This window comes from Saccopteryx leptura, chromosome 11 (genome assembly GCF_036850995.1).
Source record: "Saccopteryx leptura isolate mSacLep1 chromosome 11, mSacLep1_pri_phased_curated, whole genome shotgun sequence".
In the NCBI taxonomy this organism is placed as follows: domain Eukaryota; kingdom Metazoa; phylum Chordata; class Mammalia; order Chiroptera; family Emballonuridae; genus Saccopteryx; species Saccopteryx leptura.
In genome coordinates, this window is record NC_089513.1 from 33333615 (window position 1) to 33348149 (window position 14535).

At 39.6% G+C, this 14535-nt stretch overlaps 1 protein-coding gene across 14 annotated transcripts in view; it reads right to left on the reverse strand.

Moving 5' to 3' along the window:
• DTNA (dystrobrevin alpha) overlaps positions 1-14535 on the reverse strand; it is a 372686-nt gene that overhangs the window by 275828 nt on the left and 82323 nt on the right. For 13 of the 14 annotated variants that reach the window (XM_066352959.1, XM_066352958.1, XM_066352954.1 and 10 more), the window contains exon 1: positions 9350-9544. The exons of the other annotated variant lie outside the window; for it this stretch is intronic. The gene's annotated coding sequence lies outside the window, so the exon portion shown is untranslated. Of the gene's footprint in view, positions 1-9349; positions 9545-14535 lie in introns of those variants that run through there. 14 annotated transcript variants of the gene reach the window in all.

Consider the following 14535-nt stretch of genomic DNA (forward strand, 5'->3'; position numbering starts at 1 on the left):
CAGAATTTACCAAGTGTGCTAACATGTGTATTAAAAAGTGTGTTAAAACAGGATATATATGTGTGTATGTATATATATCAAATGTTAAGATATGTATTAATATATTATGCTTATATATTACAATTATATATATTCAAAATAGCTTGAGAGAGACTGGGTTAAAGGAAATCAAACAAATCTCTTGAGTGTAAAACTTTAAAAATTCTTTTTTTAAAAAATGTTTTAAAGAATTTATTCATTTTAGAGAGGAGAGAGAGAGAGAGAAGGGAGGAGCAGGAAGCTTCAACTCCTATATGTGTCTTGACCAGGCAAGCCCAGGGTTTTGAACCGGCAACATCAGCATTCCAGGTCGACGCTTTATTCACTGTGCCACCACAGGTCAGGCTAAAAATTCTTAATGCTAATAATAGTCACCTAAATCTCCAAGGGAGGAATATAGTAAACAGTGCTTCCCAAATTAATCTGATCCAGGATTCTCATCTTTTTTTATTCTTCCATATAGAATTTCCTAGAATTATTGCTCCCAAGAACATAAATTGGATTTGCTGATTTTAAACACAAAAGACCTCACCTGACCAGACAGTGGCGTAGTGGATAGAGCGTCAGCCAGGGACACTGAGGACCCAGGTTTGAAACCCTGAGGTTGCCGGCTTGAGCACGGGCTCACCAGCTTGAGTGTGGGTTGATGGTTTGAGTGTGGGATCATAGAATTGACCCCGTGGTCACTAGCTTGAGCCCGAAGGTTGGTGGTTTGAGCAAGGGGTCACTGGCTTGGCTGAAGCCCCTGGTCAAGGCACGTATGAACTCAAAACTGTGCATTTCTAACCTACAATGTACCACATACCATTTCTCTGTGGCATTATTTTAAAGCCTCATCCTTTTACTTTGCTTCCTGGGCAAAGTGGAGGCTGGGTATCAGCATTACATTCAGTTATGCTTTACTTCTCTGCTACACACGATCAGTTCCTAGAAATGGGAAAGTATTAATATTTTACATTTGATCTCTACCATCTATAGGAATTGCCCCATCAAAGGCTCTCTTCCCTTACCCAAACTGTGGGCAGGACTCCCTGAGAGATAAGTGTGTGGACAGGTAAAATGCGAGGATTCCAAAGGACCGGAAAAGCTGTGACAAAAAAGGTCACAAACGCTTAGGACACAGCAAAGATTTAGAGAACCAAAAAGTATAGCACAGATGAAATGCCAAAGGATGAAAAGAGATAAAGAAGAATGGCTTCAGATTGCAGGATATTTCCCTACATGTTACCAAGTATGGACCTATTATTTTTTTTTTTTGATTTTTTTTTTGTATTTTTCTGAAGTTGGAAATGGGGAGGCAGTCAGACAGACTCCCGCATGCGCCTGACCAGGATCCACCCAGCATACCCACCAAGGGGCGATGCTCTGCCCATCTGAGGCGTTGCTCTGTTGCAACCAGAGCCATTCTAGCGCCTGAGGCAGAGGCCACAGAGCCATCCTCAGTGCCCGGGCCAACTTTGCTCCAATGGAGCCTCAGCTGTGGGAGGGGAAGAGAGAGACAGAGAGGAAGGAGTGAGGGAGGGGTGGAGAAGCAGATGGGCGCTTCTCCTGTGTGCCCTGGCTGGGAATCGAACCCTGGACTCCCGTACGCCAGGCCGACGCTCTACCACTGAGCCAACTGGCCAGGGCCTATGGGCCTATTATTGTTTACAGGTTAAGTCTAGATCTATACTCTTCAGGGGTTTGGGGCTGCCTATCATCCATTAGTGTGGAATTCATTAGAATTCTTAATAAATATTTCAGTCCTTTCTCTTTCCAGGCATGTGTTAGGATTGCACTCTGTACCCAAATGAAGTTAGATGTGGCCACGTGGCAAGCTTTGGCCAAGAAAATGAGAGTATAGGGGAACATGGATTATTTCCAAGGGAAAGCAACAGTGTAGAGAAGGCCCCTCAGCCAACCCACAATACATAATTTGCATAAGCAAAAGAAAATCTTGCTTTTTATAAACTACTGAGATTTAGGGGATGTTTGTCACCTCGGCAATCCACACATAGTATATCTGGAGTACTTCATACATCTGCATCTTAGCTTTATCATACATAAAAGAAAATAGTATGTCTCTTATCTACAAATAATGGGAAACACTAGATGCATCTTAGAAGAGAATTGCTACTAATGTGAGGTATTAAAAACAACATCTTTTGATAAGTTTATGTATATCTACAAATGTGTAGTAATGAACAGTCTAAGACTAGGAAGTTCATATGCATTAGAAGATAAATTTCATGCAAAATTAATCTACATCTTTTAATGAAATTAGTTAAGGCATCTATCATCTTGAACCATAATTAATTCAGTTACTTCATTCTTCCAGCATTCATAAATTTGTATACTACCACATTACATAGGAATGGGGTTCAGAAAGTTATGTGAGACTAAAAGAGAAATAATAAAAATAAATATGGTTCTCTTTAAAACCACAGGCTTTTCAAAGCTTTCATGATTCAGGGTGTTTGAGTCTTCTTTACACTATATATATATATCAAGAATGCAAAGTCTAACTTTATGCCAATAAATGTATTATTTTATATTAAGATACAACACAATTTCTTATGTGACAATGATACATGTTCTATTTAACTTTTTTTTAAGAATTAGTTTTGATAATTCTTTAAGGTATATTAAAATGAAAGCAGTATTTGCTAAATATGAGGTTTAAAGTAATTAAGTAATCCCAAGACTATTCTAAAACTTGATTTTCTGAGAGGATAACAGTAATTATTAAGGAAAGCCAAGGTGACATTTTAAACAAGTGTGAAAATTAGCACAAAAAATTAAGAATATGAATAAAATAATAATATAATTTTGTTTTAGCGAGCGAGAGAGAGAGAGACAGATAGGTCAGGACAGAGATGAGAAGTATCAACTCATAATTGTGGCACCTTAGTTGTTCATTGATTGTTTTTCTCATATTGCCTTGACCAGTGGGCTCCAGCAGAGCCAGTGACCCCTTGCTCAAGCCAGTGACCTTGGGCTTCAAGCCAGTGACCATGGGGTCATGTCTATAATCCCACACTCAAGCTGGTGATCCTGCGCTCAAGCTGGGAGCCTACACTCAAGCTGATGACCTTGGAGTTCAAACCTGGGTCCTCAGGGTCTCAGGTCAACACTCTATCCACTGCACTACCACCTGGTCAGGCTAATATAAATGAAATTTTAACTTAAATCCATGAATACTTCAGTGTAAGTGTCCTGTGAAAGGGGTTAAGTCAATAATTTCATTGTCTGGCACATTTAAGGAAGGCATAGATAGGAGCTTGATACAGATTTGTTGAGTTAATAAGACAAATTAGCTCAGCTACTTGGAAACTACAATTTAAAATCAGCTAATTTTTAAAAGCTAGTACTAATTTCTTTTAACAATGAGAAAAAATAGGAAAGGCCAACATTATATTTTCATATTTTGTGATGGGGTATTCTGGGTTCTTATCTAAACAATGACTTTGCACATTTGATTATACTCAAAGTTTTTTTGTTTGTTTGTTTTTGTATTTTTCTGAAGCTGGAAACGGGGAGAGACAGTCAGACAGACTCCCGCATGTGCCCGACCGGGATCCACCCACCACGCCCACCAGGGGGCGACGCTCTGCCCCTCTGGGCCTCGCTCTGCTGCGACCAGAGCCACTCTAGCCACCTGAGGCAGAGGCCAAGGAGCCATCCCCAGCGCCCGGGCCATCTCTGCTCCAATGGAGCCTCACTGCGGGAGGGGAAGAGAGAGACAGAGAGGAAGGAGAGGGGAAGGGGTGGAGAAGCAGATGGGCGCTTCTCCTGTGTGCCCTGGCCGGGAATCAAACCTGGGACTTCTGCACACCAGGCCGACGCTATACCACTGAGCTAACCGGCCAGGGCCTGTGTGAAAAACTTTTAAGTGATCCGAAACTGTAAAATTAGTTAAATATCTATAGAATTCATAAGCTATATTTCATCTGGTTCTCCCAACTATATTTAATTTTTTATTTTATTTTATTATTATTATTTTTTTTTTTTTGGTATTTTTCTGAAGCTGGAAACGGGGAGGCAGTCAGACAGACTCCCGCATGCGCCCGACCGGGATCCACCCGGCACGCCCACCAGGGGGCGATGCTCTGCCCATCCGGGGCGTCACTCTGTCGCGACCAGAGCCACTCTAGCGCCTGGGGCAGAGGCCAAGGAGCCATCCCCAGCGCCCGGGCCATCTTTTGCTCCAATGGAGCCTCAGCTGCAGGAAGGGAAGAGAGAGACAGAGAGGAAGAAGAGGGGGAGAGGTGGAGAAGCAGATGGGCACCTCTCCTGTGTGCCCTGGCTGGGAATCGAACCCGGAACTTCCGCACGCCAGGCCGACGCTCTACCACTGAGCCAACCGGCCAGGGCCTATATTTAATTTTTAATAAGCAAATGCGGGGTTTCTTTTAACTTAGGATAGCAAAACAAGATTAACATTGTTTGTCAAAGCCTTTAAATTTTTGAGAAAAGCCTGACCTGTGGTGGCGCAGTGGGATAAAGCGTCGACCTGGAACACTGAGGTCGCCGATTTGAAACCTTGGGCTTGCCTGGTCAAGGCACATATGGGAGTTGATGCTTCCTGCTCCTCCCCCTTCTCTCTCTCTCTGTCTCTCTTTCTCACTCCTCTCTCTCACAAAAAATCAATAAATAAAATATTAAAAAAATTTTTTGAGAAAATAATTTCAGCCAACTTTAAAATTAAAGTCATAATGTCATATCACATAAGCAATTAACTGCTTTCCTTTAAGCACCATGCTGTGATCTGAAAGCAAGGCAATGTTTTCTGATAGCTGAGATTCGGATCGCGTGCAATGAGTTGTTTTAATTTAGTTGTGTTGCATTGACTTATTTTCATTTGTGCTATTCAGCATTACGGACTAGATCTGTTGAAACGTCAGTTTTCCAACTCTATGACTTTCTGATTATGAATCTGAAAATATATAGCTATTTTATCACATTTAAACTTCTACCATCTCTCTTGTCATCACAATCAAATTATACAGTCTCATTTGGCAACAATGAAAATAGATAACCCCCTCCTCCACAAAATAGCAATAACCAAATGTATTAACTAACTCTACTTGACATAGAGGACCATTAATGCTCACTAAACTAGGCAAAGAGTCTAAAGTCAAAGAATAATAATGTTTAGAAAGAAAAAGAATAAAGTAAAAAAGGAATCATTAAGTAAAATTTCCACAAAATAGTCACTTGTTCATTCCCTAAACACATTTTGAATCGTTTCTACATGTCAGTTACTAAGAATACAAAAATGAGTAAGACATAATTGCTGTCATCAGGGGTTCCCAAAATGGTGGGTGATTTAAATAATTAAAGAAAGTACATTTATTAAATGTGACTTATGAGATCAATAGTGAAGAAGAAATAGGATTTGCCCACAGGAAGATGAACAATGGGCATGCTGGGCAACAAACAAGTAAATAAAAAGTTGCTAGACTGACACAGAGACAGGTGTATGACAGTATAAAGAATATTGCAGAGGCAGCAATTTTTGGTCATTAAAGTGTTGGTGATACCCAGTGAAGTAGTGGAGATGATGTTAGAGAAACAGGTCAAGGCTTTGTGGGAAGCCTTTAAGACATACTAAGGAATGGAATTCATTATATAGGGAATGGTGATCCACTAGAGATTTTAAATAGGGGAGCAATTCATTCAGGGGGTATGAGTTTTAGAAGATAGCTGTGTTGTTTTGGTGTGGGAGATGTGTTATGGGGTAGAGTCTATAGGCAAATTACAAGTGGGGGAAAATAATAATACCCAAGTGAGATGACTAAGACCTGAAGAAGAGCAATTGCAAAGAGAATGGAAAGGAAGGAATTTAAGAAAAATCTTTCAATGTGGTCAAACTGCAAATAGGCCAAGAGAAAGCAGGAGGAGTCAAGGTCAACAGCTGAGAGTGGAGGCAGTGGAGGCAGTGGTGGTGGATTAGAGAGACTAAAGAGATTACTAAAGAAAGGGGCCAGCTAGGGACAAATAAAAGAACTGTTAAGTATTGTTGACAGCTCAAATAAGGCTGGAAAACATGAATCTTCCAATCAGCATGCATTTGCAAATTTCTCCACAAAGCCTAATAGCCTAACCAGATCACATTGCAACTACAAAAAGAGAAATCAGAAAAACTCCCTGAAATCATCAGTGGTATCAGCAGACTGCCTGATACCTTCTCTAGAATGAGGAGTGATTAAAAAAGAAGAAAAGATGATAAAAAACAGTAGAGTGAATTCCCATCTCTGAGAACAATAATGAGATCATTTGGACTGAAACACCCACTGAAATAACTAAACATATTTAAAATATTAAAACAGCAAAGAGCAAGTAAGAAGGTGAAGACTTCACACAGGGAAATCGAGAGGAGCAGCATCAGAGATGGAAGTGTTTGCCCTTAGGCGTGTAACTATCAGGAACAAAAGATCTGAGGTACCAGCTGCTCTTTGGGCAGCCTTATGGGTTTCCTGAGACTATCAAAGCCCATGGTCCTCAGGTGAGAGCTTTAATAAACCAACCCAATTTGAACAGCACATCTTCCTTCAGGGTAGGAGGGAACCCAAAATAAGCTATTCCTCACAGATTTGCAGCCCAACTTCTGCATGGCAGTAATAATTGAGAAACCTTAGGCGGTCACTTTGACTAAAGTGATTCTGGTCTGAGATTGCCCTCAGGTGCCTGGCGGAAGCAAACCAATATCTTCTGTACAGGAAATATCAGCACTACTAGGCCTCAACTTAATTTTTACAAATAAAATTTTAAATGCATTTCCAGTAAATGGTCAAGGATATCCAAGTAACCAAGAAAATAAGACACCGTATATAAGAACTGGCAGAAACTATAGTAATAATCCAGTAACACTTGAGATATTAGAATTAGCAGTCATATATTATATCACAAAACAACCATTCTTATTATAGTCCAAGAAATGAAATCCAACCTTGACAATTTCAGCCCAGAACTAGAAATTCTGAGTGACATAATAGATAGTTGCCGAGAAATTCTCATTTGCCCTTTTTCTTGTCAACGGTATTTGAAAACATAGTTGAACATTCTTACAATTTAAATTTAAATTTTTTATATTTGTTTTGGTTTTCTTTTGACACACTGAAAACAAAAACAAAAACCCATATTGATAAGCTTAATATAATTCTATGTATATTTATAATTCAACCAGAAATATATGAGTTAAGGAAAAGTTTAGTCTACATATAAGTGTTGGTGTGTGTACATGAGTGTGTAGTGAGCACACACGTGAATGGACTCACAAATTTCTGGGAAACGCCTATGATTTCTGTCAGATTCACTCCTGTTGTCAACAATTCAGAATGCAGTTGAGTAATGCAGGGAGAACAGGCGTTCAATGTCACCAGGGAAAATTGTCAAAGGTACCATCCACTTGTGGAGAAACGGAAATTAACTTCAGCCTGACCTGTGGTGGCGCAGTGGATAAAGCATGGCCTGAAACACTGAGGTTGCCGGTTGGGAAACCCTGGGTTTGCCTGGTCAAGGCACATATGGGAGTTGATGCTTCCTGCTCCCCCCCCCCCGCCCCCTCCACCCTTCTCTCTTTCTTTCCCCTTCCCTTGGCCACCCCTCAACTCTCTAAAATGAATAAATAACATTAAAAAAATTTTTTTAAAAGAAAATTAACTCCAACTTTTGCAACCTAATGGGTTAATTTTAAGTATTAGAGAGGGTTAACTGTGATTTAACTAAATTACTGAAACTGTTTGGAGGTCAGGTATTTATACAGAAATGCATAAAGTATTCCTGATGGGTTTAGTGCATTGCCTTAAAACACTCTATAGTCAGATTCCTCCTCGAAGACACGTCTTGACTACAAGAAAAGGAGGGCCTTTAGCAGTGATATTCACTAGGGGCTGAGAGAGAGAAGAGGGTTGAAAGGTGAGAGAGAAAGTGGGAGAAGTGAGGAGGGAAGGGCACCCAAACAGAGCACTGTCAACTTTACATTTTGTCTGGTCTTGCTAGATTATTCCATCATTGTAAAATCAAGTGACTCCATCAATATAATGCTCATTTCTCACGTTAGAAGGTTAATGGTATATTATTTCTTCTTATCAAAGTTGACTAAAACATCCATATTAAGTCATTTGCTGTTTGTAGCTGGTTTAGCCAACTTAGTTCATTAGAATCCAGTCTATTTGATAGAACAAATACCGGCCAGTTGCATTTAACAACTGTTCAGCCCCACACTCTGTAATAAGAACGTCGGCAGACTTATTTTCCCCATATAAAGTAGAATTTCCAATTCACACCATGTACTCTGTGACTATTATGGACAGTATTTATTCTGAAGGAATGCTAAGCAAGTTTGGAAAAGCTGTCTCAAGAGCAGAGCTGAGAGGTCATTTGACAAAACAAGAAAGCAAACCTATACATGGTCAAAACATGAAGGGAACTAAAGTTTGTCACTCTTTTTTTTTTTTTAAAGGAAAAAGAGTTTTGAAATCCTAAAAACACAGGATGGCATAGCAAATTAGACAACTCCCCAAATTAGACAACAAATTTCCCTCCTCCACTCCCAAGCTCCGTATAATCAGGATGCCTTCCTTTCTCTTAGAAAACAGCAGCTTTTGGGGAGGAGGAGAATCTGCTTGGAATTAATGAGGCGACATCAAAAAATAACTTCTATTAATAAATTGTTCTGTTCAATGGAAAATTGCCTATTTTCTCTCATTTGTTTTTTTTTAAAATAGAATCTCTTCTAAAGGCTTTTTATGCACTTGAGTAGACCACCTCACTTTGCCCCTTTCCCTCTTTCTTCCTTTTCCTCTTTCCTTTTCTTTCTTCCTCCCTCTCTCCCTCCCTCCCTCCCTCCCTCCCTCCCCCCCTCCCTCCCTCCCTCTCTCCCTCCCTCCCTCCCTCCCTTCCTTCTTTCTTTCTTTCATTAGGAAGTACCATAGTGCCATGCAAGAGAAATAATTCCATCTCACAATAATAATACAGTTGTATCCAGTGGTGTCATGGACACAGTAACATTCAGTGTGATGAAATATAAGTACTGACATTGTACTTCAATAAATGCAGGGTGTTTAAGGAGGAGTGAATAGAAGGAAAAGAAAGTAAGGGTAAAGCAAAACTGAAGTTACAGACGTGTAAGGTAAATTTCAAAACTAAGCCTGAGGTACCCTCTGCCACACAAAATGAAAAATGCCAGATGGCTCAAAAAAGGTAAGAAAGTTACAACACTGGATTATCTTCCTTACCACATTTTCGTCCACACAAATAAAAAGAAAGATTCAACATTCACCTTCCCAGAGAAGAGATGCTCCTGGAAACCAATCTTTTCACTTACCCTAGGGTATGCACAGCAGGGGCTCTTAAATCCTTTTAGTTCCTGTATATCCAGAAATATATGAATTCTTAGCACATTCACTTCAAGAACAAACTTTAACCAAATTGTTACTTATAAGAGAGATCATAACAGAACTCTCTGAAATTCTAGGGAGAGATGTGAGTTTCAAATCCGGCTTCTACAGCCTGGTGTATACTGTGTCTATCTTTAACTTGAAAATGATTTGGTTTCACATTCCATTGAAGTCCCACTGGCAGATGACTTTGGTAAACTCACCAATGGCAGGCTTTCCAACATCCTCCCTCCAGCCCCTCCTCCCTCAGACTGAGCTTCTGCTGTTACATCTAATGCTGATTTACTCAGCTGTCTTTCTACCTGTCTCCGCCTGGGTAAAAGGAGATGCTTTCATTGATGGCTATTACGGAAACACTTGGAAACTGAAGATCAGCCGGAGGACTCACTGTGTCCCCCCTCCTCTCCCTGTCTGCCATCCCTTCCCCCTTCTTACTGCCAGAAACCAACTGACTTCCAAACTTGGCTGCCTGAAAAAGAATGTTCTCTGATTGGCATTCCTGGAAGCAGAAAGCAAGGCAGCTCAAGTTTTGTTCCGTTGCTCAGCATGAGAAACTCCTCAGGTATACGTAATACGAACAAGTAAGTTTCCTGGATTTTCTTCTTCACTTTGAAGAGAATGGAGCAAATATTTGGGGACACTACAGATCTATTTGTTGTTTCAGAGCATTTCCATTTTAATGCTCACATATAATTTTACCCAAAATGGCTAGAGTTGCAGAAATACCAAAAAAGTAAAAATAGTAAATCTTTAGTTAAAAGTTGAACTTTCTTATTAGTAAATGAGTTGGAACCCATCAGAGGAAGAAACACACTGCCTGTTTGACAGTATTCTTGAGGGCAACTCTGGCTTCTCTGTGAGAGAAAACCTTGTTTATAGGCATTGTGAAAAAATGGATTTCAATTGTCCTACATTATATATATTGCAGAAAGCAAGGGAGAAGGTAAAAAGATTTCTACCACCCTGTCAAAAATTTTTATCTGTGACTGTTTTGCAAAATCTAGTGAGGACTGGGAAAAACTATGTGTGTGTGAGTTGTGTGTGTGTGGTGTTTTGTATACACACACATCTGAAGAAAGCGAAAACGAATAAAAATGAGAAAAAATACATTTCATCAAATAGGAGCTGATAAGAATTAATAATGAGGAGTCCTTTTAAATCTCTAAATAAATAAACTTGTCTTTAATATTTATTTAATGGTCACTGAGGTCAAAAGATCTGCTGCTGAATTTACCTCATCATAATAAAAGGAGTGAATTTATTTCAAGCAATTTTATAGACTATAGACAACTTCTTGAGAAGCCTAATTAAAGATTTATGATTTCGGTTACCAAACCAGCCACAACCCCAAGCATTCTGGAGTTTCCAAATTTCAGCCAGCCGTGGTTGCCAACTGTAGACAACTGTCAGCTGGCAGGCTCAGGGTGGTGGCGTGGCTGCAGCTGCGCCGTGAACTCGTCCAGACATCCCAGAACTACTCAACGGCAAAAGGTTGACTCTAAAAAGAAAGCTTTCTCTTTGTTTGTGGTGGGTGTATAGTTTTCTGTCCTAGGTGGTCTTTTACCACATCTAGAAACAAGACCATTGTAGGGAGCCCCGAGTGGAAACACGACTAACTGGCATCACATTACTAATTTATTTCAGTGCTATTTTGATGCCTCATATAGACTGGCATCCTACCAGCTTGCTCATTCCTTAATCTGTTACTGGATGTCTTTGAAAATGATTAAATAAAAGAGGAAGAAGGAAGAACCTTTATTTATTCTTATTCCCAAAGTTCATTATCTTTAGGCAATTTCAGGCTGTGTGAAATGCCAAGAGGTAAGGGCATCCAAATGACTCGAGAAATAAATAGAAAGGAAGATGCATTCATCCAGAGAGCACGCGTGCCTGTCCCTGAGTTTCTTCTTCCCTCTTTCAAAACACTTCTCCTCCCGATGGCTAATGGATGATGTCAAAACACATGTGCACTAAGCAGAGTGGACAGAGCTGGCGGCAGGCCACCTAGTTCACATTCAGCCACACTATTTGCTTAGGTTGTATTTTGAGTGAACATTAACACATAACTGACACTAAGACATGTTTGTTGAAACTGAAGAACTGCTTGTTCAAAAGTGTGTATTTTGGCCCAGGCCGGTTGGCTCAGTGGTAGAATGTCGGCCTGGTGTGCAGGAGTCCCAGGTTCGATTCCCAGCCAGGGCACACAGGAGAAGCACCCATCTGCTTCTCCACCCTTCCCCGTCTTCTTCCTCTCTGTCTCTCTCTTCCCCTCCCGCAGCCAAGACTCCATTGGAGCAAAGTTGGCCCAGGCCCTGAGGATGGCTCTGTGGCCTCTGCCTCAGACACTAGAATGGCTCTGGTTGCAACAAGCGAAGCCCCAGATGGGCAGAGCATCGCTCCCTGGTGGGCATGCCGGTGGATCCCAGTCGGGCGCATGCGGGAGTCTGTCTGACTGCCTCCCTGTTTCCAACTTCAGAAAAATACAAAAAAAAAGTGTGTATTTTAACCTATGGAAAATGGTCATACGTTGGCTCACATTTAGATGAGTATATTTTGCATTTTTCTTAGTGATTTTTTTTATCAGAAAATGTTATATCTCCTTTCAAGTTAACCAAAAGATTATATGGAAGGTATATTAGCCCATGAGCACTTTCACAAGGCTCTGTCCCAAAAAATCATTGTGCATTTTATGTCTGTGTGATTAACTCTAAATATCAACAGGGTGAATATTATTAAGGTCACTTTGTTGATCCCTGCTGGCTTTCAAGAAAAATAGAGAAAAATGGAAATGTTATAGCCTTCTAATATTTCATATTAACTAGTAAAATAGAACCATTTCCTTTACTGAATTGTTACTGGTCATTTCCTTATAGTGCAATAGTCATCAATCAAATATCTCCTTAGGTTTCCAACATTATCTCCTGTTATATTTCATCAGTACCAATCATGGAAATTCCAGAACAGTTTGCAACAGCAGTAGTAGCATTAGTCCAAAACCAAGGTTAAATGAGCACAATGTGAACTTTGAAAAAATTTTCTTGCTAACCTTCACCAGGCAATTGATAAGATTTATAATGGCTAGACTCAGTGTTTATCATGAGTAAATGTTATTTTTCTCTTTCATAAGCACTAACATGAGAGTTAGGATGTGATCAGAAAAATAGCTCCCAGGGCTTGCTTCCAAAGAAAACTGGGCATGTAACAAACAAATCAAGTACCTCTGATTTATCATGAACAAACAGTTAATCTCTGCTCTATTCTCCAGAAATAGACTGTATTAGTGCAGTTCTGTGGATAGCAAAAGCAGGTAGCAGGCTTCTTCCAGGGGTGAACAAGGTGTATAAATTCACGTCTTAGCTGATCTGTGAAGCATCCATATGCATGAAGAAACTGGTCATTGAAAAGCAATGGCCCATTATAGTATTTTTTCCTCCCTGGCCCTGTAGAGCCTGGCCCAGGGTGTATTTTCAGTGGGATGGTTTTGCAGATGAAATTTTTTGCCTATTGCATAACATTTATTTTTTGAAGGCCAATAGTATTTGCTATAGCCTGAATACTTGTGTGCCAACAAATTCATGTGTTATAATCCAATCCCCAATGTTATGATATTTAAAGGTGGGGCCTTTTGGACATGCTTAGGTCATGAGGGTGGAGCCCTTATGAATGAGATTAGCACCCTTATGAAAGAGGCCCCAGAAAGCTCCTTTGTTCCTTTCAGCATGTGAGGACACACCAAAAGGACAGCCATCTATTTATGCACCAGAAATGGGCTTTAGACACCAAGTGTTGGCGCCTTGAGTTTGGAGTTCTCAGACTCCAGAACTATAGGAAATAAATTTCTATTGTTTCTAAGCCACCCAGTCTATAGTGTTTAGTTGTAACAGTCTGATTGGGCTAAGACACTATGCAAAAAATGAGGGTTTAGGGGAATAGGTGAAAAGTGGCTTTATTCCTTAGGAAGAATAAATCCAAGTAGTAGTTGTTTGAAATTAATTAAGAGACACTGCCCAAGGTAATGTAGAATAACCACACATAAGGAACATTAGAAAACAGATATGGAAGGGACTCAAAACAGCAGCATACTATGTATAATCTTATTAAAAGCTAATCAATTTAAAAATCGGATAAAATGACACCCATTGTGAATGCCCATGGTATGAAAATAGCCTTAATTATGTAAAGGACCTATGTATAAAAATACTAATTATAATATCATGTTTGGGAGAGAAAAACTGGGAACTGTGATAGTTTTAATAACAACAGAAAGACATGGGCTAACACATGCTTAGGTTAAAATTATAGTATATAAACATATATACATCATTATTTCACCTATATTAGAACACCTGTGGGTACTAGAAAGGATGGTAAAGGCTAGAAGGAAACCTATTTGTGGATGATGTGCGCGGGCGCGCGCGCGCGCGCACACACACACACACACACACACACACACACACTCCTTTCCTTAATCTTCCCAATTTAATTACCTAACAATTTTAGGTGAAGCACTAATTGGTGTTTATATTATCTTGGCTTTGTACATATTAGTCATATGTAAACCACATGGGCTTATAATTCCATTATCTTTCTTTTACATATTAGATTTTTTTTCAAACTCTCCCATAGAGACATAACATTTCTCTTTCTATAAACAAATACATCCGTTAGATTTTGCAGGCTCCTCCATCTGCCACTCGCCACTCTGGTCCTTTTTGTGGCAATACTCCTGAGTTGTCATCCTCGGACTTCCCTTCGCTTCTCTGTAATGTTGGATCCCATTTACTGAATTCTTAGTTCTCTTTCCTTATGGACTCACTCATGGGTGGGTGGACTCACTCATGGGTGGGTGAAGGGATCACTATATTCCTGTAGTTTCTTCAGGAAGATACTTAAAACAGAAATTTTTGGAAACTTTTAATGCCTGAAAATATCTTTATTTTTTTCTTCCATCAATTGTTAGCTTGACTTGATACTGAATTCATCACTGAGAAATACTTTCCCTCAAAAATTTCAAGGAATTTCTTTTTTTTTTTTTTTTTATTTATTTTTATTTTTTAATTTTTTTGTTTCTTTTTTTTTTATAAATTTTTATTAATATTAATGGGGTGACATC